Genomic DNA, 21,264 nt, shown 5'->3' with positions numbered 1-21,264 from the left:
CGAATCTTTTTATATATTTTACAGTTGAAAAGAATATGGATGATAGTGAAGTTCCTCAGTCCAAAGTGCGGGCTAAGGTTCCAGTTGATTTGAATCGAGCTAGCAGAAGCTTCATGCGGTATAGAGATAATCAGATTGTAAGAATGATTTTATTATCAATTGTAAGTTAAATTAGTTGGGATTTGGTACGTTGTAATAAAGGTTAAGATTATGGCTTGTTTTCATACTTTAACCTGTTGCGATCCATGGTTTTGTGAAGCAGGGTCATTATCAATAATATTTCTTATACAGGTTCATATATTGTGTTTGTGTTATGGACCCCAAACTTCTGACCCGGGTTTGGAGGGCGCCACAGGTTGGTATCAGAGCTACAGGTTATAAATCACTGAAACAAGCCTAGATTGTCGGGATTGGGTAGAGGGTTAGGATTAGGAATAGGAAATAGAAAGATAAGACGTCGTGAGGTTGAGTGTGATGGTATAGTAGGTCTCCGACATAATTCGTATTGCGATTCGGGATTCTCAGCTTGCGACGTGATTTCCAGATAACGGCAATGGCAGATCCTGATTTCCTGATGTTATTTGATCGTTTGGAGCTTTTCGTTCGAGGATCGTCATCTTCTCTCTGATTGAATTGCACCTTGTTCCTCCACCAGCATTAATGGCACTACCTTCTGTTGTAACAGGTACACTTCTTCAAGTTATTTTACGCTAATTTTCCGCCTCTTGACGCGAGAATACCTATTTAAGAATTTCCATCTGTTTATTCTTGCCTTACTGGACATTCGGATGTGAGTGTATCTCTTCAGTTTACCCTACATCCTGTTCTATACGCCCAGTTTAGAACTTGTTCTATGACGCGATTGTACCTACGAGGATGGATTCGAGAGCTACAGTAAATGGTGAGCGCTTGAGATATAAATAAAGGTGAGACGAAGTTTAGAGAGGAGATTTAAGTGTTCAGAGGATAGCTGTTATCGGGTTAAATAAAGCCACTAGTGACTAAGCCACCCGTGAATAATTATGGGATGAATTAGGTAAATTTTGAAAGAGTTAGAGAGAAAGGTATAAATCTGGAATTTTTGGTGGAATTAAATGATGGTGTTATGATAAATGCGATATGTAAAGTAGTGATGTGATGTGATATGAGCAAATTTTGGTTCTATGAAATAGACTTGTTGATTATTAGATAGTCTGTCCTACTTAGCGATTGCAAAGTTGATAACGGGAGTATTACCGGTATGAAAATTTTAATGTGAAGCTACGAATATAATAACATGCAACAACACTTGAAGTGATCGTCGATTAAGGAAGGCAAATGGACCCAATAAAGGAGAGAAGGTAAATTGAAGTGAATGAACCTTTATATGATCGTTCCATTAATTTGGTACTTTGTTATAGGTCGGAAGGACAACAACCAACTCATATAGTAAGGACAACCAGGTTTGTGATTTTCCAAACTTTTTAAACAAGTTTTCGAAAGAGATTTTCCTTTACAAATTTCTAAAAGCCTTTCCGAATAAAATGAGTTTTAAACATTGGTTGTCAAGTTACTACTTGAGTTTCTTGTTTGTTGGAAAGCCTGGATTACCTGGAAGGATGCCGTTTCAAACTTAGTATTGTTAATTTCAAGAACGAAGTAACCTATGATTATGAAGAAGTTGATTATTCCTAAAAATAAAGTGCAAGTATTGTTTGATAAAATTTACAACATAATCAGCGTACGGAGTAACTATACATTCAATACTAGGACTATCAGAGTTCGAAGAATTCGTTGATTCAACAGAAGCCGGAGCGTGATCGAAGAAGATTGGAAAAAATTTCCAGACCTCTCTAAAAGCAGAGTATTACTAACAGAAGGATCGTTATGTCGAATGGTACGTGGTTATTCTAAATTAAAAGAGGAATCTCGAAGTTATCAGGTAGGAACGCCATTATAATCGAATTGTTAAGGTATTATACGTTTAAGTGCGAGGTTAAAGACGCAAAACTTAGCAAGTAAGAATTTGTTATAATGCTTGGTTGCGAAGACATTTTAGCGGACTTTCTAAAGTTGTTATATGACGTAATTGGGATATGATCGAACGAGCTCGAAAGATGAATACAAATGAAATGTGAATGGCGACCAATGGTATCATTCTTGTCTTCAATATTATAGCGTATATTCCTTTTTTGATTTCCTAAATAAGTATGAACTTCTTTTCTTAAATAAAATCCTTGCTATGATATCGAAAAGGAGGATATTGCATTCCTTTCAAATTTAATTATTTTCCTCAGTTTTTGCTTTCTGATTGGGAAAAACAGTGTTATGGTGAGACACTTTGTCAGAATGACGAAGAGTCGGGTGGGACGCCACCTAATCATATGCTGTATGCCATATGGTACGAAAGACCGGCCATCTTAAGTACCAATGTGGTTGTTTCATTCATATTCAAATCCTTCTTTCTTCTTTCTTTTCAACTCTCAATTTTGTTGAATTATGAATCCTTCTAGTTGCTTCATTGTACTGTCGTTCTTTGTAAGAATTTTTCAAACAGAAATCAACGAATTATGGACCAAGCGGGCAAAGTTCCATCTACTTCTCACGCATGGAAAGCAAACAAAGGCATATGTCGAAAATTGCAAATCACTAGCCAGTCAGAGATGCACTAAGAGTCAAGGGAATCTATTCCAATGAGGAATACGTCTCCAAGAACGAGAAACTGTGATGACATGGATGATTAGGGGAATGCCTTATGTGTTAAAGTATTAAAAGATGTGAGAGAAACTTGATTGTTTATCTCTCAAGGTTTTGTTGATGAGATGAATTACCCTATTGAATTGATAAGATTATGGTTAAAAGGATTAGCAAGTCAAGAACGTGTAGTTGTTAAATAAGTAAGTACCAATGATGGAATGGAGGTTTTTGGCAATAAGTTGTGAAGAATTGATATCCTGGAAGATAAGAGGATTTGATATCATTCTAAGGAATGGATTGACTACTAAAACGTGATGTCCAGACAGACTGTTGTGACGAAAAGATAATTCTAAGGATACCAAATGAGAAGGTAAAGAGGTTCAGAAGATGAAAGAAGGTAACGAATTTGTTAATGATGATTACGGTGATCAAGATATGAGCATTATGGTGATTATGGAATACATAAAAGTCGGAAGCAAACCAAGTTTGAAGATTTTATAGTAATTAAGGAGTTTCAAGACATGTTTTTGGACGAGTTATCAACATTTCCTTTAGATATAGAAATTGAGTTCGTGACTGACTTAGCACCTGAAATGAAGCCAGTGTCCAAGGCCCCGCACAGAATGGCGCCAGTTAAAGTGAAGGAGTTAGCAAAGTAAATGCAAGAAATGCTAGAAGAAGAAGCGATTAGACCTAGTGTACCCCATAAGGTGCACCGGTATTAAATGTTAATAAGAAAATGGAAGTATGAGATTATGCGTCGACTAAAGCCAACTCAACAAGTTTACTATCAAGAGTAAGTATCTGTTACCTCGAACTACTGATTTGTTGATCAAACAGAAGAAGCAAATTATTTTCTAAAAATTGATTTAAGATTTAGGTGTTACCAATTAGAGATTGAACCTATGGACATAATCTTTAAGGAATATCTGGATGAGTTGTAATTATGTTACTTAAAGTCAACGGAGGACCATTCGAAGCATTTAATGACAACTAGGGAGTCGGAAAGAAAGAAATTGTATGTAAAGTCTACAAGGTGAAAGTTTTAATAACAGAAAGCATAAGTAACTAGTGAGGAGAAGACCAAATGAGATCTAATAGAAATCAAAGTTACTATGAATAAAGAAAGGCCAAAATGTACCTATAAAAGTAAGGAGTTTTACCATGGACCGGTTATTATTGAAAATTTGTGCAAGATTCCTTGGAAGTTGCAATACATTCGACGAAGCTAACCAGGAAAAGCAAGAGATTTATATGAAATGGAGAAGGATAAAGAAAGTTTTGCGGAGTTAAAGGAGAGAATGGTTACAACATCTGCTTTATCATTTTGAAAGTACCAAGGAGGTTTGGTAGTTTATAGTGATGCTTCTCATAAGGAAGTAGGATGTGTGTTGATGCAACACAATAAAATTATTGTATATGCCCCCAGACAACCGAAACCTTATGAGCAAAAGTATCCTAATCATAACTGGGACTAACAGTAATAATATTTGTTTTGAAAGATTGGGAAATATGATATGTATGGAAAAAGGTGTAAGATCTATACGGACCATAAAAGTTTGAAGTATGTACTCACGAGGAAAAGCAAATATAGAGGCAGACGATAAGCAAGAAGGAGAGAACAAACATAGAAACGGTACCAGAAGAATTATCTATGGAATTTTGCAGTTGGAATTGGAAGTTAAAGTTCGTAATCTAAAAGGAGCAAGGATGGATAGTATGACCTTTTAGTCGAAATTGTGAAGGGAAAGATAAGATGTCAATAGAAGATAATGGATCACGATGTTAATGGTTAGTAAAAGGAAATTTATGTGCCCAGGAGAATGATCATGATATTCCTAGGTTTCTTTCAGCACCTGGATGCTACAAATAGAACTATTAAGAAATAAGATTCCACATGAAAATTGACAATATTAAGTATTTAATTATTGAAAAGACGCCAAGATATATGGAAATTTAAAGAAAAATAGTGATAAACAAGTATAAGAAGGAAATTTCAAGATAGATCAGGAGGTGTTGGACATGTCAAAGAGTTAAAACAAAGTATTGAAACGCCTAGTGGATAAAGCAGATCCAGGAAGTGACTTTACAAGAGGCGAATCATGAAGTGGGAACATAACAAATCAACGAATAAGAATAAGTGACCCCTATAAAGAATTAATTTCCTACGAGACCTAATTCAAGCAATATATTATATCGCGAGGAGTAACTTAAGATCCAACCTAAGAAAATATCAGAGATCACGATTAAGGTGAGTTAAGAGCATTGCAAGCTCTGGTGATATTATGTGAAATGACGAGTGTATCAGGTGGTTATAAGAAATTAAGGAACGTGGTGTATAAGAAATACTTGGATAAGCAAACTGTATTTATTGATAACATCCTCAGCTACTCAAGGAATAAGAGAGTCTGCGTGGAATGCCCAAGGATTTTTCTCCAAAGATCAGAAGGAAAGCAACTACACGTTGAGTCTTCAAGAATGAAATTTTGACCAAGGTTAACAAAAGATCCTGAATTAATCCATTTACAACTACCTAAGCAAAGCTGTATGGTAATAGATGCCCTATACCGACAGAAAGTATTGGAAGTAATTAAGACCACCGAGAAATTAATAAATGAATTGGAAGGACTAGGATCTGAAGTTTAAATACTTAAAGGTGATGGTACGTGAATATATGAGATTACTTTTCATCCTTAACTGATGAAAAAGAGTAAGAGATGTTTAAATGTTTGGAAAACAAGTTAGAAATGAGCATTGCTTATCATCCTTAAATGGAGAATCAAAGTACGGAAGTGATTAGGAAATGTAAGATATGTTGAGAGATTGAGTTGTAAGGAAACACTGGAATGATCATTTATCAGTAATGTCAGCTTTGGAATGCCACTTTACCAAGCTTCATGTGAACGCAAGTGTAGGTCCCTAGTTTTATTGAGATAAAGTGGAAGAAAGAAAGATGTCAAATTCTAAGTTAATTCAGCACACCAAAAGCGTAGTGATATTGATTGAAGCAGTTCGGAGTAGACAAGGAAATAAGGCGAAATTGAATCGAGAGAGAAAATGAGTATAGAAATAGGACCAGTAGTGTTAGTACAAGTTTCATCTTGAAAAAGACTAGATAAGTCTAAATAAAAGAGACAGGTTAAATCCTAAAATTGGTGAACCATTCGAGGTATTGATAAATATAGATAAGGTTGTTCATGAGTTGATGTTACCGTCGCAATAGTATGTACATATAAGTGTGTTTGGTGTTAAAGATAAAAATGATAAGTATCTGATTTAAATTAAGTGATTGATCAGGAGTCAATAGGGCTCTTGTCCAAGTTTGCTTTGCATAGAGTGATCAATCCAGAATCTTGACCGTTAAAGGCGAGTCATTGGAAATGAGTGTATATCTATAGTAAATACGTTCAAAATCCGCGAGTAGAAGAGTCTACTTGGAAACTGGAGTCAGATATGCTTGACAAATATCCTCACTTGTGAAACTAGATCAGATTCTGAGGACAGAATCCTTTTAGGGGGGAGGATATAACGACCCATGTATTTTGAATTATTTAAATATGTGATCATTATGGAAATTATTACATAAAATATGTGTATTAGTTTGACCCGTATGTGTTATTTGATTTTTTTTATCTAGGTACGGTTTATGATGAACCGGGTAGTTCGCGTGATTAATTAAGGAATTGCATTGAATTGTTCCACTTTTAAAGTGGATTTAATGTAACTTTATTTGTATAAATGTTTGAAGTATCTCTAAAATTGTTTTTATAATTTTATAATTATAATAATTATTTTTAGGATTTTATAAAATTGAGAAATCAACAATTTATTATTTATTTATTTTTAAATGATTTTCTAATCACTTTTATTTGTAAAATCCATATTTAATTCTAAAATTCTTCAAAAATTATGAAACTCATATTTATTTAAGTTGGAAATATTCCGGGAATTTTAAAATTATATTGGGAATTTTTGAAATTAATTTTACCCGCACATCGATTCGTTTAATTGATAAAAGCGGGCATAAAGTGCATTTTAGAAATTATTTTAAAATTATGAAATTTATATTTTTATAAACTTCGGGATATTTCTAATATATTAAGACTAGTCTCATGATTTTATGAAATTGTTTTAAGGGCAACTCGGTTCGTTAATTGTGAATCGCGGGTACGAATAACGTTTCAAAAATCCTTTAAAAATTATGAAAATTTTATTTTATTAGTTTCAGGATTTTTAGAAAATTTTAATGCTATTTTGATAATTATTCGAATTTATTCTATGGACAACTTGGTTCGATAAATCACGAATTGTTGGAACAGATTGATATATCAGGATACGTGTCAAATTTCTATAAAAAAAAAAGAAATTGACACGTATCATGTTCATTGCCTCGTGGCTGTATTTCCTGAATAAATCGATTTGATTTTATTTACTCATAATTTAATCTCTCAATCTCTCTTAATCTCTCTGATCCCTCCTCTCTCTATTCTCTTGTTCTTCTTGTTTTTCCCTTGCTGCTCTTCTACACTCTCCTCCCATGTTCCCCGTTTTACCGTCGTGTTCATTTTCCGGTTTGTTTTCCGGTGAGTGGTCGATGTTCGGTTGCTTTGGTTCCTTCCTGTTATTGTATGCATATATATACATGTATGTATACGTGTGTGTAATTAATTGTTGTTCCTGTGCTGCCCTTTTATCTTTCCGGTCACCGCCTTTTTTTTTTCATTTCCGGTGAGGGGTGTTGTGGCGGGTTGTGTTGGTATGCTGCTGCACACGCCGCTCGTGTGGTTGTGTTCCTGTTGCTTGTTGGCTGTGTTGGTTCGGTTAATTCGAATTTAATTCTTATTATTTTATTAAATTGCAGGAAATTATGATTGTTATTCATGATATTAAAATTAATTATTCGTGCAGAGTGATTTTAAAATAATCGGTGGAATTTACGTTGGAAACCCAAAATTAATCGGGTACCCGTAAATTTTACTGCCGTTGACGATGAACTTCGGTGAGTCAACGGTGGACCGTGATGATCATATTCTGAGTCCTAAATTAGTAAATGAAAATCAAATGTGAATTAAATGAAAAGTACGAATGATAATTAATAATACCTCAAAGAACTATTCTTTATAACATCAAAGAACTATACCTCGAAAAATCATTATTTATCTAATACCTCATTCTTTTACAGATTGAAAGTCGTTTCTTTTACATACCCTGATATACCCTTATGATATCCATGAGTTTCCTTACATTTTATTCAAATGTTTAATCGTCATTAATTATGATCCGGTGTTATCGAATTATATTGTTTATCATATTGAACTGCTTTAGGATTGGATAGTTTTTATATATATGGACCAGATTCATGGTCAGACCATACCAATGGTCAAGTTAGGCCAATATGTGCCTTGGATCCAGTAATTAGAGCAGTGTTGTGTGCTTTGCTCGGGGTTAGTGCGTAACTGATCAGCAGCCTAACCTTGGTTTTAAAACTTCAATTGAATATCCAATTCTAATGATTAGTTAAAAAGAAACTTGATTCCTTTGAATCATCTCATTTGATAATTGTTTAACCTCAATTATCATTATCATGACTTGCTGAGCTAGTTAGATCACTCTTGCGAATCTTTTTATATATTTTACAGTTGAAAAGAATATGGATGCTAGTGATGTTCCTCAGTCCAAAGTGCGGGCTAAGGTTCCAGTTGATTTGAATCGAGCTAGCAGAAGCTTCATGCGGTATAGAGATAATCAGATTGTAAGAATGTTTTTATTATCAATTGTAAGTTAAATTAGTTAGTATTTGGTACGTTGTAATAAAGGTTAAGATTGTGGCTTGTTTTCATACTTTAACCTGTTGTGATCCATGGTTTTGTGAAGCGGGGTCATTATCAATAATATTTCTTATACAGGTTCATATATTGTGTTTGTGTTATGGACCCCAAACTTCTGACCCGGGTTTGGAGGGCGCCACAATGAACATTTAAATATAGTTAAAATTAAACTAAAAATACACCCCAAATATAATTCCTATACATTTCCTATACTATTTAAATTAAACACAAATACCCCAATTATACATCATCTTCTTCATCAATCTTCTACCAACCAATCACCACAACAAGTTTTAATGGGGGCCACCGACTGTAGTCGCGCACCTGTCGCCGGCAGGCCGTTTTCCGGCGATCCAAGATAAAAAATTTCTTCTCGATTCTTACTCATCATTTTCCGATCTATCAATCTACCCAACTTCTTTTTCAAAATTTGAACTCGAACCAGTTTTCCGGCCAAACTCAAGACAACTCTCTCTCCTCTGCTTCTCTCCCTCCCTTTCTCTCTTTCTCTTTCCCTCTCTCTCTCTCGTTCTCGACCTCTCTTTTTCCCTCTCTCTCTTTCTCTCTCTCGTTCTAGACCTCTCTTTCTCCCTCTCTATGATCCCTCTCCCTCCCTCCCCCTCTCTCTCACACCAAAAAACACACACATAAACAAGAATATATACACATGCACACACACCCGACAAACTCGAAACACCCACACACCTTTACCCCATTTTCCGGTATTAATTCCTCCGACCCTAACCCCACCACCACTACTGCGGTGGTTCTCTACTTCCCCGACCACCACACTCTTCCCACTCCCTCCAAGACCGACTTCCCATTCAACCAGTAGCTTAAAATTTCCAACAATTATAAAATAATATTTCTGATATAAAAGTCCTCAAATCCAAAATCAAACAATTAATGTAATAATTTCAATTTAAGAAATCCTCAAATCTCTCAATAATATTATATTATTACATACACCAATTAAATGGAAGAAGAAGGGTTTAATTTCTTTTAATTAGATTATTTACTTCCTCACAATTGATTTAACCCAAATTATGCTCCTTTTGGATTTTCCTTATTCTTTCTCCACCAAAATCCACTTGATCCTTTCTTGATTATCTCCAACCCACACTATTATCTCCAAATTAGTATTCTAATGAGTGATGAAATTTTTTGGGGAGGAACCAATTTTAGGAATGATATAGTGGTGTATTTAGAGAGTCTCAACTTATCTATTAAATTATTAATAGCCCAATATTGGGCATATTTTTAAAAAAATGGCGAGACAAACAGATGGGATTAATTCATGAGATAATATATTCTACATTAAAAGAAGAACTTACCCCTATAAAATTACATCCCAATAGTCATTCACTGTCTTCATATATGACTCATGGTCTACCCAAAAATTTAACGTACTCGCAATCTCAGGGTTAAAGAATAGCCCAAGGTGGATCAGGAATAAGACAATCAATTTATTCATTCCGTTTAATCGGGAGGAAATTTATTCAAGCTAATCATCCATTTGGTAAGCCACATAAAACAATCTGCAGTGTAAATTTTGAATACATACAAATATCATTATGCTTCCAAACCCTCCCCTTTAGGGATAAATTACGATACCACATCAAGGTCGATTCAATTTCAGGGTAACTATATCTTCTTTTTGTAGTTTATACATTCAAGAACAAATCAATTAATATACATACACTATACAACATGTTTCACGTGTATTGTTCGGCTGCTTATAATTAATTATTTGTGTTTTTTTATTAATATTTAATTTTTGTATTTATATTTATCAATATAGATCCACCATCTGAATTGGTACATAAGCACAAATATTTTACTATTCCAAACAAATCAATTTTGTTTGGAGGCATAATTTTTGTTCATTTTTTCCATGACAACCAGTTTATACTCGTGTATGATGAGCTCTTACTTATTTATTAAAAATTTACAGGTGATGTGCCCTCAAGCCTGCGTTCAGAATTGGTTAATATATGTGAAATTGAAGGCTACTTTGAGTTTTTTATGCTTTACTTTTGTTTGGCAAGGTGAAGTGTGCGATAATATATGTGAAGTTGAGATCATCAAAGGTTTTGTTGCAATCTGTCATATGCTTATATATGACAGAAACCATATTGTACATTTTAAAAAATTAATGTTCTGCTTATTTGAATAGTTTATTTGATGCTTATTTTCGTGATTCCTTCGTTTATTCATTGGCGATCGTACTATTAGACCATGATTCTCTGATGTTGTTGAATTATTTTTGAAGTTTCAATAATAATAAGGTTGAGAATATGTGGTTGGTGAGTTGATTTTTCTTATGTTACTTATATTTACTTATATTCTTGCTTGAAACTACGTTCATTTGTGCTGGATGTCACTAAAAAATATGCACCTAACGATAAAAATGATATAATCATCAATATATAGTGATGAATACGACACTATATAACTTAATGCTTTTCACCAAAAGATGATATGTGAAATTGAAATATATTTGTAATATTTCTATAAACATGTGATTTAAAGTTTTTCTTTTCTTAGATCAATTAATACAACTGTATCTCCCTTTATTTTGTTGGTAAATGATGCATTAATTACTTTTTATAGAGCTTTTGTTTCAGCCACATTATTGGGAGAATTAAAATCCAAGGTCAATTGAGCACATAGTACTCATTGAGTTTGAATGTAGAAATTAATCAGTCTTGTCGTATCACATGTAAGTTTCTGTGAAGCACAGGTCACTTTATTCGATATACATTCTGTTTTCAATCATTGGCTTCCAGTTTTATTGTATTCAATTTCTATTCTGCATTAATATGGATAAACAAAAGTCAAATCTATAAGAAATAGAGGAAGCATTTGCGAATATACAAATTGATTACGAGGTTGTTGGGGGTTTGAGTTATGAAAATGCCATAGGGGATCTAAGTGAGATTGATACAAAATGGTGTTTAGTAGGATGGTTCCTTACGGATTCAACTATTGACTACCATGCCATGTAACAAAAAGATGGCTGCTCTTTGGAGGCCAGGAAAGGGTATGTATGTGAAGCAACTGGAGATGAACAGATTTCTCTTTCAGTTTTACCATGAAATTGATATTAAAAGGGTTATAGAGGGAAGCCCATGGATGTTTGGACAATTTCATCTTGTTTTTCCACGCCTCAAGGAGGGAGATAACCCAAGAACAGTGGAGATAAATAAGATTGATACGTGGGTGCAGCTTCATGATATGAGTGAAGGGTTCATGCCATAATGGGTGGCAACAGATATTAGCAATTATCTTGGTACGTATATAAGTGGATATCCAAATAACTTTGTTGGGGTGTGGAGAGAATATATGCGTATACGTGTTTCAGTGCCATTAGATGTCCCAATTAAATGTCGAATGAAGTTACGTAAATCTGAGAAGGAATGGTGTTGGGTTAATGTTAGTCCCTTAACAATATGACAAGAATTACAGAAGGGGGGTTGAATGGAATTCTTGAAACTTTTTCTCTAAATAAAAATGTTCTAACTCGAATCTATATATAAGTGTGAATTGATTAGCACAATACGGAATAGTTACTTAAATGAATCAAAACACAAGTAATTAAAAACAAGAGTCTTTAAAAACTTTCTGGTGGATTTGAATGATTCCACCAGAGATATATATTATATATCGAGAGAACTCTATGTGCAAAATGCTCACAGCTGCTTACAAATATTGAACAACTAAGAGTAAAGAGAAATGCTAAGAATTCTGCTTATAAATGTTTCTCTGCTTGTATCTTAGATTCAATTGTTCCTTAGTTGCTACTTATTGGTTTATATATATCACCAAGATTACAAAGTAATGAGACAGGATAATAAAAGAAAAACTATCTAGTCTATTACAATGCTACTTCATTACCCTATTCCAGCATCTTTGAATATCTTCATAATAGCATGAAAATGGAAATACTTCTTTGTTCTCGAAAACCCGGTTGAATAGGCTACCACATTCCATTTGTATCCACTCGACGCATGTGACTGTGTTGTCACTGTCAACAGATATTTGAATTCTTTATCCGTCGGGTTCATGATCATCCGTCGAGATATTGATCATCCGTCGGGTTGTTGGTCATCCGTCAAATTCATTGTGTGTTCATCCATCGGGTAGCAATCAGGCACTTGACTTCATTTCACTTATGCAGAATTACAAGACATCATCTATGTACAATTAATCAACTTATTCTGCATATCTAACTAAAGTCATCATGACTTAAGTACTACTATAGATTCTAAACAATGTGTATGCAGAAATGTGCTACTGACTTATTGTTACATAAGCTACTCACTCGATGGAAAATAAGTCATCATCCGTCGGGACTATATTGAGTCATCCGTCGGGACTATAAACCTTATCCGTCGAGTGCTACATAATTTCACTAAGAAAAATCTACCAAGGTGTTTTGTTCATAAAATCATCAAGTACACAACATACACACAACAATCTCCTCCAATTTATGTCTACTGGAATTGTAGCCATAAATTAAGAGACATTTGATGATAACAAAACACCTTAAAAATACAACTTTTAAAAGACAGTAGATAATACTGAAAAGTGCTTCAATTAACAAAATGTACAAAGTTTTGCTCACAGTCATTTTTAAGATGCTCCTCTAGCCTGAGCAGATCTATCTAATTACTTGAAGGACTGGATCTCTTTCCAAGCTTTCTCTTATTTTCTTCAATCTGATTTTGGAGTTGCCTGTGGAATTCCAGTTCATCAGATTCTGAGAGATTTAGCTTTCTTTGCATTTCCAAAAGAGTCTCATTGCTGGAGATGCTCAATTGGTCTTCTAATCTGAAAAATCTTCTCACACCTTTGTCATCCATGAACTCCATCAGCCAGTAGGGCCTTAGATGCACTCTTCTCCCTGTGTGATGGATGATTAGAGTGTTTGGGAGTGCATCTTTAGCTCTAACACTCCTTAGCTCTTCAATCTTCTTCAGTACCAATCTTCTTGCAGTAATATTGAACCCAAAGTTCTTCTTGAAGGATGAATAAACTTTAATCAGTACAACTTGGCTTTCTTGAAGGATCCTGTGAAGTGGCCACTGAATCTCCTTTCCTCTTTTGTACTTGAACACTAACCTTTTAGGTAGGTTTCTGTATGCATCAATTCCTCTCACTTCATCTAGTTCATCTAGATAGAGGTTTAGATCAGAAAATTCTTTGATGTCACACAAGTACATGCAATCTCCCCTATTGACTTTAGATTGAGCTTTGACTACTGATTTGGATTTGAGAGGTGACAGCTTCACTTTCTTGACTGCTCTTGACTTTGTTCTCCGTGACTTGTTAAGGATTGGCAAATAGAAGTCAAGAATTGGTATGTTCTCCCATTCTACTGGTTCATCTTTAGGCACTATAGGTTCACCATGGATGTTCCAGTAAGGATCCACCACTTTGATATCTTCAAACACCATAGAGGGTTTTGATGCTTGAGTTGTAGTTGGAGTGGATTCCTTGGGAAACTAATTCTCCAATTCCTTATCAACCATGTCCAGTTTCCTTTTAGTTCTTTTAGCCAATTCCTTGATTCTTGGAGATTTCTTCTATTGTTCAACTTGCTTCTTTGATTTAATAACTTCAGCTGGCTGAGAAGGAATTTGTTGTAATGAATTTACAGCATGTAGCTTGGCCAAGATAGCAATTTGCTCTTTCTTTTCTTTAGTCTTTTTAGCATCCAGAGCAGCTTGCTTCTTTTCCTGCTTCAATCTAGCCTTTTCTTCTTTATTTGCTTGAGCAAATTGAGGATGTCCAGCCACCACACAAATTTCTTTCCCATTCCAGAAAATTTTAGCAATTCTTCTTTTTGAAGCTGAATCAGCTGGATCTTTGTAGAAAGTAATTGATCTTGACAGAAGCTTCTTCTCATCAGGCTTAGGTGTCTCATACATAGTATCCAAAGGGTTCTTCAATGATGATTTTGAGTAGTTTACCCTTGGTTTCAGAATTGTTTCAGCCTTTGGAGATTTGATGCAGGATGGCTGTCCTCTTTCCAGATAGTTCATGCTCGTCTCATTCACACTAATTTGCTTGACTTGAGAGTAATGAATGGCTAACTTAACTGGCTCCTTGACAAGTTCAAACTTCTTCTGTATTTCCTCATCAATCTTCTCCCAGTTGACTAAACTCAACTTCTCCTTATCAGCTGCTCTTATGTTGGCTGTTGTGTATTGATCAGATCAATACTGTCTATAACTGGTGGCTTTGAGATAGTAATTGAAGGCATAATTACTTTACTGATATGAATCTGAAGCCTCTCCCCCTCACTTGGTCCTTTCTCCCCCTTTTTGTTATCATCAAGTTGAGTAGAGGAGGAGGTTTGAGCAGCCACCAATTTTTGAAGTAGATCTGTCTGTTGGGCTTGATGAAGATGAATGGCGGTTAAAGATGCTTCTATGGCTGACATTCTTGTGTCCAAGGCATCCGTCTTGCTTGCAAGATCAGAATTTTTCCTTAATTGCCTCTTGATGTCAAGCATTGTAGTTTCTGGAAGTTTAGAATCTAGCTTGTCTGAAATGGCCTTCTTCATCTCCGCAATATCACCCTTCATGGTGTTTACATCCCTAGCATGCTGGAAGCCCTGGATTCGTTGAAGTTGCAGGGAGGCTAGATGTGCCTGAAGGAGCTTCTTGATGCTGGCATTAGTACTGGTTTGAAGAGCAGTATTTTTCTGATTGATTAGTTGGATCAGGGTGGTCTTGAAGTAGTGCTCATCACAGTGCTTTGAGAATGTCCATGATGGCATACCTGATCTTGACCTACTTCTCCCCTATGTCCATTACCTCATCTTCACTATCCCCACTCCCATCACCAAAGAAATCAACTGAACAACCAGTCTCGTAGTCCACATTACAGGCTATAGAAGGCAAAGATGTGATGGCATCCTTAGCTCTCATCATAGACTGTGTGGTATGCACCAAATTCAGCATCCTTTCTGCATTGTCATTGCCCTATTCAGCTAGAAGTTGATAAGTTGGAACAGGGTGAGTAAATTCCTCAGCATCAAACAAAGTGGAATCTATAACAACTTTAGGATGCTGAGATAGTCCTTCCCTGTCTGCATCCTGGGTATTCATTGACTCACTAGCAATGACATCCATCCTTATAGCCTCAGTACCTGCATTTCTCTCGTTTTCTCTCTTTTGTTGCATCAGGGTCTCACCCTGGCTCCCCACCCTCACACCCTCACCTTCACCTACTAAGGTGGGACTCCTCTCACTCTCTTTTGCCAATCCTGAAGAAATGGATTGCATAGTTTCACTCATTTCCTCTCCTTTTTCCTGGGAGCAACCCAGACTCTCACTCAAAACACTCTTCCCTCTCAATCCTAAGAGTGACTGTACAACCACTAAATCTTCTGCACTTGAAATAAATGAAGTTTGAAGCTGTGTAGAGATACTCGACAGATGAGTGATATCCATCGAGTGAGTGATTTTGCTATCCGACGGATAACTGCTGTTAAGCTTATCCGTCGGGATACAATCACTACTCGACGGATGAGCAATATCCATCGAGAGAGTAGAAACGAATGAACTGGGAAAAGAAACTATTGTTGACTCTGTGCTGATTAAAGATATTTTGGGCACAGATGATACAACAGTTCCCGAAAGAATTGGCAAGTGAGCCAACAAATCATCTAAAAGATGATGCTCACTTGCATTAGATTTTGGGTTCCCCAACAGAGTTAAAGAAGGGGAATCAGGGATTGATGTGTTTATCATATCCACATCCAGAGAATTTGTTGGTGAGTTTGGTGTTTGAGGTGCTTCTATAACTAGAGATTTTGGCTGTGACTCCATATTTATTGGAGCCACACCAAATTGAATTTGTGAAGGTGCAGTGACTGTGTCTTTTGCACCAGTTTACACTGTGTGTGTACCCTGTGCATCACCAAGGGTTTTAGACTTCTTCTTTCTGGCATAAGTTTGGGGTGAGCTTGTGCCCCTAACCCTCTTGGCCTATGCTCTTGGTTGAGAGTTTTGTTCAATAACTACATCCTTTTGGGAGGATGCAGCTAGAAATGAGCTTTTATCCTTTTTAAGCACTGCAGTTTGTTGGGAAACTGCAGTGTGGCTAGGATGGGATCCACTCAACTCTCGATCCTTATTCTTAGGGTTTCTTTTATGTTCACCCATTCCCTCACCTATCTTGCCCTACTTCACACTCCCCTCTTTGGTTTTAGTGGATTTTGCAACTGGCATCTTTTGAGAGATACTAGAGAGGGCTTTTTTTGATTCGGGTTTGAAATTTTTTGCAGTTTTGGTAGCTTGGGTAGGAAACTGTTGGGTCATTGACACAGTTGCCATAGCCACACTGGAACTTAAAGAAATTGTTGAGGTTGGAATAGTTGTAGGGATAAATGAACTTACCTCACTTACCTGAGGTGCATGCATTACAGGAAAATAGAACAATGGCACATCCTTGTGATGATTGGCCCTGTTCAAATCTGCAATGAGCCTTCTCTCTTGAACCCAACAATCTAGTTTGTTGTTAGGGTTCTCAAGCACAATCTCTTCACAGAGGTGGTTAGCTAATATCATAAAGAATCTAGCATAATACACATTTTTACCTCTTTTATTTAACTCTCCTAATTTAAAGCCTAACTCAAACAAGACAAGATCACTGAAATTATAGAATTAATCTGTAACTAGTATATAAAGCATGGATATATTGACTGAATCAAAATTACTGATTTTTCCTGAAAAGACCTTTGTCACAACATCACACATAAAACTCCATTATTTCCTAAGACCCATTCTCCTAATGTCACTTAACTTAAAAGTAGAAAGAGCATAGTTCATGGAATTAAGCATATTTGTAACACCCCCAAATCCAAGGTCGTGAATTCGGGTCGTTACGATCACTTATTAATTAAATAATTCTCTTTTCACAATATTACTCGACCTTTTATTCAAACTCACATACACACAGGTTATATGCTTGGAAACATTATCAAATAAATCATTTCCACTTATCTACCTGACGGGGCTGGCGCACAAAAAGCCTACGGAACTCACGAGCGTCCCTTACCCGCCTACGGACAGCAGTCCTGGTCTGATCCATGCTGGTAGTCTGTTGTGATATGATATATAAAAGCAAGGGTGAGCATTAAAGCTCAGCAAGGTATATATCCCCATAATTAAGTATGTAAGGATAAATAAAACCAATAATTATACTTTGTATCTCCAAAGCGTTCTGAAAGTTTATATGCTTATCAAATTTATAATATTCTCAAAATGAACTACAATAGTATATCCACTGAATACTTGTATTCATCTCTTTCTCAAAATCATTTTATACTCGTACTCATTTTATTTCAAAATCTCAAGATGTTACTCGAACCAAGATTCTCAAATGGGTGTGATATATATTCATCAACATCCCAATTTAAAACTCAGCCTTATTGGCAGATTTCTCAAATGGATTTGATATATAATCATCAACATCCTTATTTAAACTCAGCCTTATCGGCAGATTTCTCAAATGGATTTGATATATAATCATCAACATCCTTATTTAAACTCAGCCTTATCAGCAGATTTCTCAAATGGATTTGATATATATTCATCAATATCCTTGTTTAAAACTCAGCCTTATCGGCTATCTGTCGTATATTTCACAACAGTTTTTCCAAAATGGAAGAAAGGGACTATACTGGAATAAACCACGTATCGGTGATCAGCCGAATACGAAATTTTCTCTACTAGTAGAAGGAATACAAACCTAGCCGCCTTTGGGCTCATCAAGACACTACACGGTGGTTGCCCATTGCCGTGCAAGTCCGAAAGTCAATGGTCACATAGACCATATAACCGTACAATGCGCCACTCCGCGCTTGCATAATGCGCCACTCCGCGCCTGGTCACTGCCCGATACCACTCTGTGCCGGGCAGGCCACATTCCAGTCCCAAAACAGTTATATCTTTTGCTTAAAATCCTTTTTCGAAGGAATAGGTCGTTAAAAGTTGACCAGTAAATAAGATGTTTTATTCATCACTTTTAACTCAATTGATCTTTGGGAGTTGTCAGATTTTTGAATTTAAAATCATTTTCAAATCCCTATCTGTAGTAGGGTGACACGTATATTACTCACTTGTTCTTTATTGAACGAGGAAGCAAAACTCTTATGCTTCAAGACTAAGTTCCCTAAGGTTTTGATACGTTTCAAATGGTTAATCTCTTTCAAGAGTTTTGAATAATTTAGAAAGTACCTTTGGGAATTATGTCTATTTTTAAATAAGTTTTTAGAAGTCCGAAGATATTAAATATCTATGGTCTCATAATTATATAAGAGGGATTTAATGAATTGATAAAATCTTAAGTACAAAGTATTTCTAATTAAGGTTCAATGAATTAATAAAAACCTTAAATACAAAATATTTTGTGAATAAGGTCCAACGAATGGAGACACCTTAATCAAATAATCAAAACATGATTTGGTATCCTATAATTGCTCTTTGAATAGTTAAATCTTTATTAAATAACGTGAAATTATTTATAAACTATTCAGTATATTTTTAAATACTTTCTGGATATTTAATAATCCCTTAAATATCGCTTTATAAAATAATCAATCAAGTAAGGGTGTCCCTTAAATGAATAAACCAATATTTCTCAAAGTTTAAGTCAAAATCTCAATCGTTCGCTTGATATATATATTACGCGAACGTACTTTGTTTATTGAAATAGAAATCTTTCGCGTCCGGCTCTCTCCGGAATTAAATCGTTATTAAAATATCTTCAACTCCCATTATCATATATTATATTTGAAATACGTTTCAACTTCTCATACTCGTGTAAAACAAAATTTATTTTCGTAAACAATCGCATAATTCGTATGCATTGATATCATAGACAAGCATATATATATTTGAACTGTAAATCATGGCATCAATATCACAACAGTATATATATAGCATGGATAGTATGAGATAGGGTTTCGAAAACTTGCCTCGAGTAATCGAAGTGGTATGGTCTCTGGTGTTTGGTTGGCGATCTATAAACAAAAACCAACGGTCTAAGTTAGTACGCGATTAACGTCTCGCTTTTATTAAGCAACTTTCGCAACTACTCAAGTATAACGAATCTCCGATCGTCACATTCTCAACACTTATATTCTCACTTTATAACATGGTCGGGTTTTGAAATCGATCGTTCGCTTTAGAAAGTCCATTTCGAGTTTTAAGCTCGAACGTGAGAAAATGCGCTTCAAAACTAGGTTTTTTTATGCGTTTCTCGCTTGCGCTCGCTTTACCAAAATATTTTTATAAAATCGAAAAATTAATATTTTCCCAAGATTCTTTTTGGACAGTCTTATCTACTGTCATATCCATTTTTTATAATTTTTCCAGAATCTAAAAATTATTTTAAGTCCTTCAAAATCGCCATGCAAGTGGACTTAAGTGCAGTTGGCTAATCGCATAAATGTTTTACACTAAAACGACCATAACTCCTAAACCGTAAATCTCCTCATGATGATCTACACATGTATAGAAACTATAAAACAATATCTATCTATTCATGGCCAGTGGTTTTCAAATTTTAACCATTTTCATGGCCGAATGTCTTGCAGAAAACAGATCAAGTGCAAGAATGCCCAAACTCAATTTCTACTACTTGATCTTAACACAATCACTACCTATAACCATCATAAACACAAGTACTTCTCAAGATCCACCCACATGAACCTTATATTCTCTATCTAGTACCACATACATGGATTACAACTCAACATCTCAAGTCTTTAGCAAGAACATAATCAATACAAACTCAAACAAACACAATCCTTTGGATCTTAACACTACAACAAACATAACTCTTAAATCCAACCATAAAACCTTAAAGGGTTGAAAGTTATACCTTCTTGGATACTAGGAAGGTTAGTGCTAGGATTATTGAGGCTTGGTTTTCTTAGAAAACACTTAGAAGGGCTAGATCCTTAAGAAACAAAACCAAGAAACAAGTTAAAATTTCGGAGTTACCTTTCAGCACCTCATTCAAACATTTTTATAAAATTGAAAAATATTAATTTGAGGCTGAAATTTGGTACGAAGCTTACCCATGATATAGAGAAGCTATGGTAAAAATTTCATGATATTTGAATGAGTATATTTTGAGTTATGAATTTTTCTTTCTCCCTTGCTCAGAAAATCCGAACTGCTGGAATGAAAAATGGGAGAGCTTTAAGTGAGGGAAAAGTGGTTGTTTTCTTTTGTGGCTAAAGTGTGGGAGTGTATAATGAATATATGGGATGTATGCAGCAGATTTGACAATAATTTGGCAAAGGTATGGGTTGGTTTGATTGTGTGGTGAAGTGAGAAAAGGGAGAAGTATGGCTTGTGTACTTGTTTGTCTCCCATCACTATTCAACACTATTCCACTAACTGTTTTAGTTAGCTTCTAATCATCTAGTTACACTCCTAACTACTAGTTAGGACTTGGTTATGCATGGCCAACTTGCATGGGATTTAATTTCTCATTCATTTATTTTTCGTAAATGCAATCGTCGTTCCATTCCGATAGTTTCCACGTATAACGACTTGTTTCGTAGCGATTTCTTTTATCGCTTATAATCCTATAACCAATTCCATTCCTTTTCTTGATCATAGAAATACCTTGATATATTATTTATTTCACGTAGTATTCCCGGTTCTACGCCATTCTTTACGGATACGAAAACACGTAGTATAATTGTGAATCTTCGAATTCCGTCGGCTTT

At 35.3% G+C, this 21,264-nt stretch overlaps 1 long non-coding RNA gene across 1 annotated transcript; it reads right to left on the bottom strand.

The window, feature by feature from the left end:
• Positions 1–17,572: 17,572 nt before the first annotated feature.
• LOC141675251 (uncharacterized) lies at positions 17,573–20,825 on the bottom strand. The gene is made up of 4 exons (XR_012555956.1): positions 20,605–20,825; positions 20,406–20,483; positions 19,498–19,542; positions 17,573–17,618 (listed from the first exon to the last, which is right to left on the bottom strand). It is a non-coding gene; the product is annotated as an uncharacterized LOC141675251 (long non-coding RNA).
• Between the last annotated feature and the right edge of the window lie 439 nt (positions 20,826–21,264).

The sequence above is a fragment of the Apium graveolens genome, chromosome 7 (genome assembly GCF_009905375.1).
Source record: "Apium graveolens cultivar Ventura chromosome 7, ASM990537v1, whole genome shotgun sequence".
Classification (NCBI taxonomy): domain Eukaryota; kingdom Viridiplantae; phylum Streptophyta; class Magnoliopsida; order Apiales; family Apiaceae; genus Apium; species Apium graveolens.
Note: the sequence above shows the minus strand (reverse complement) of the source record. Positions and strands in the feature narration are given on the sequence as shown.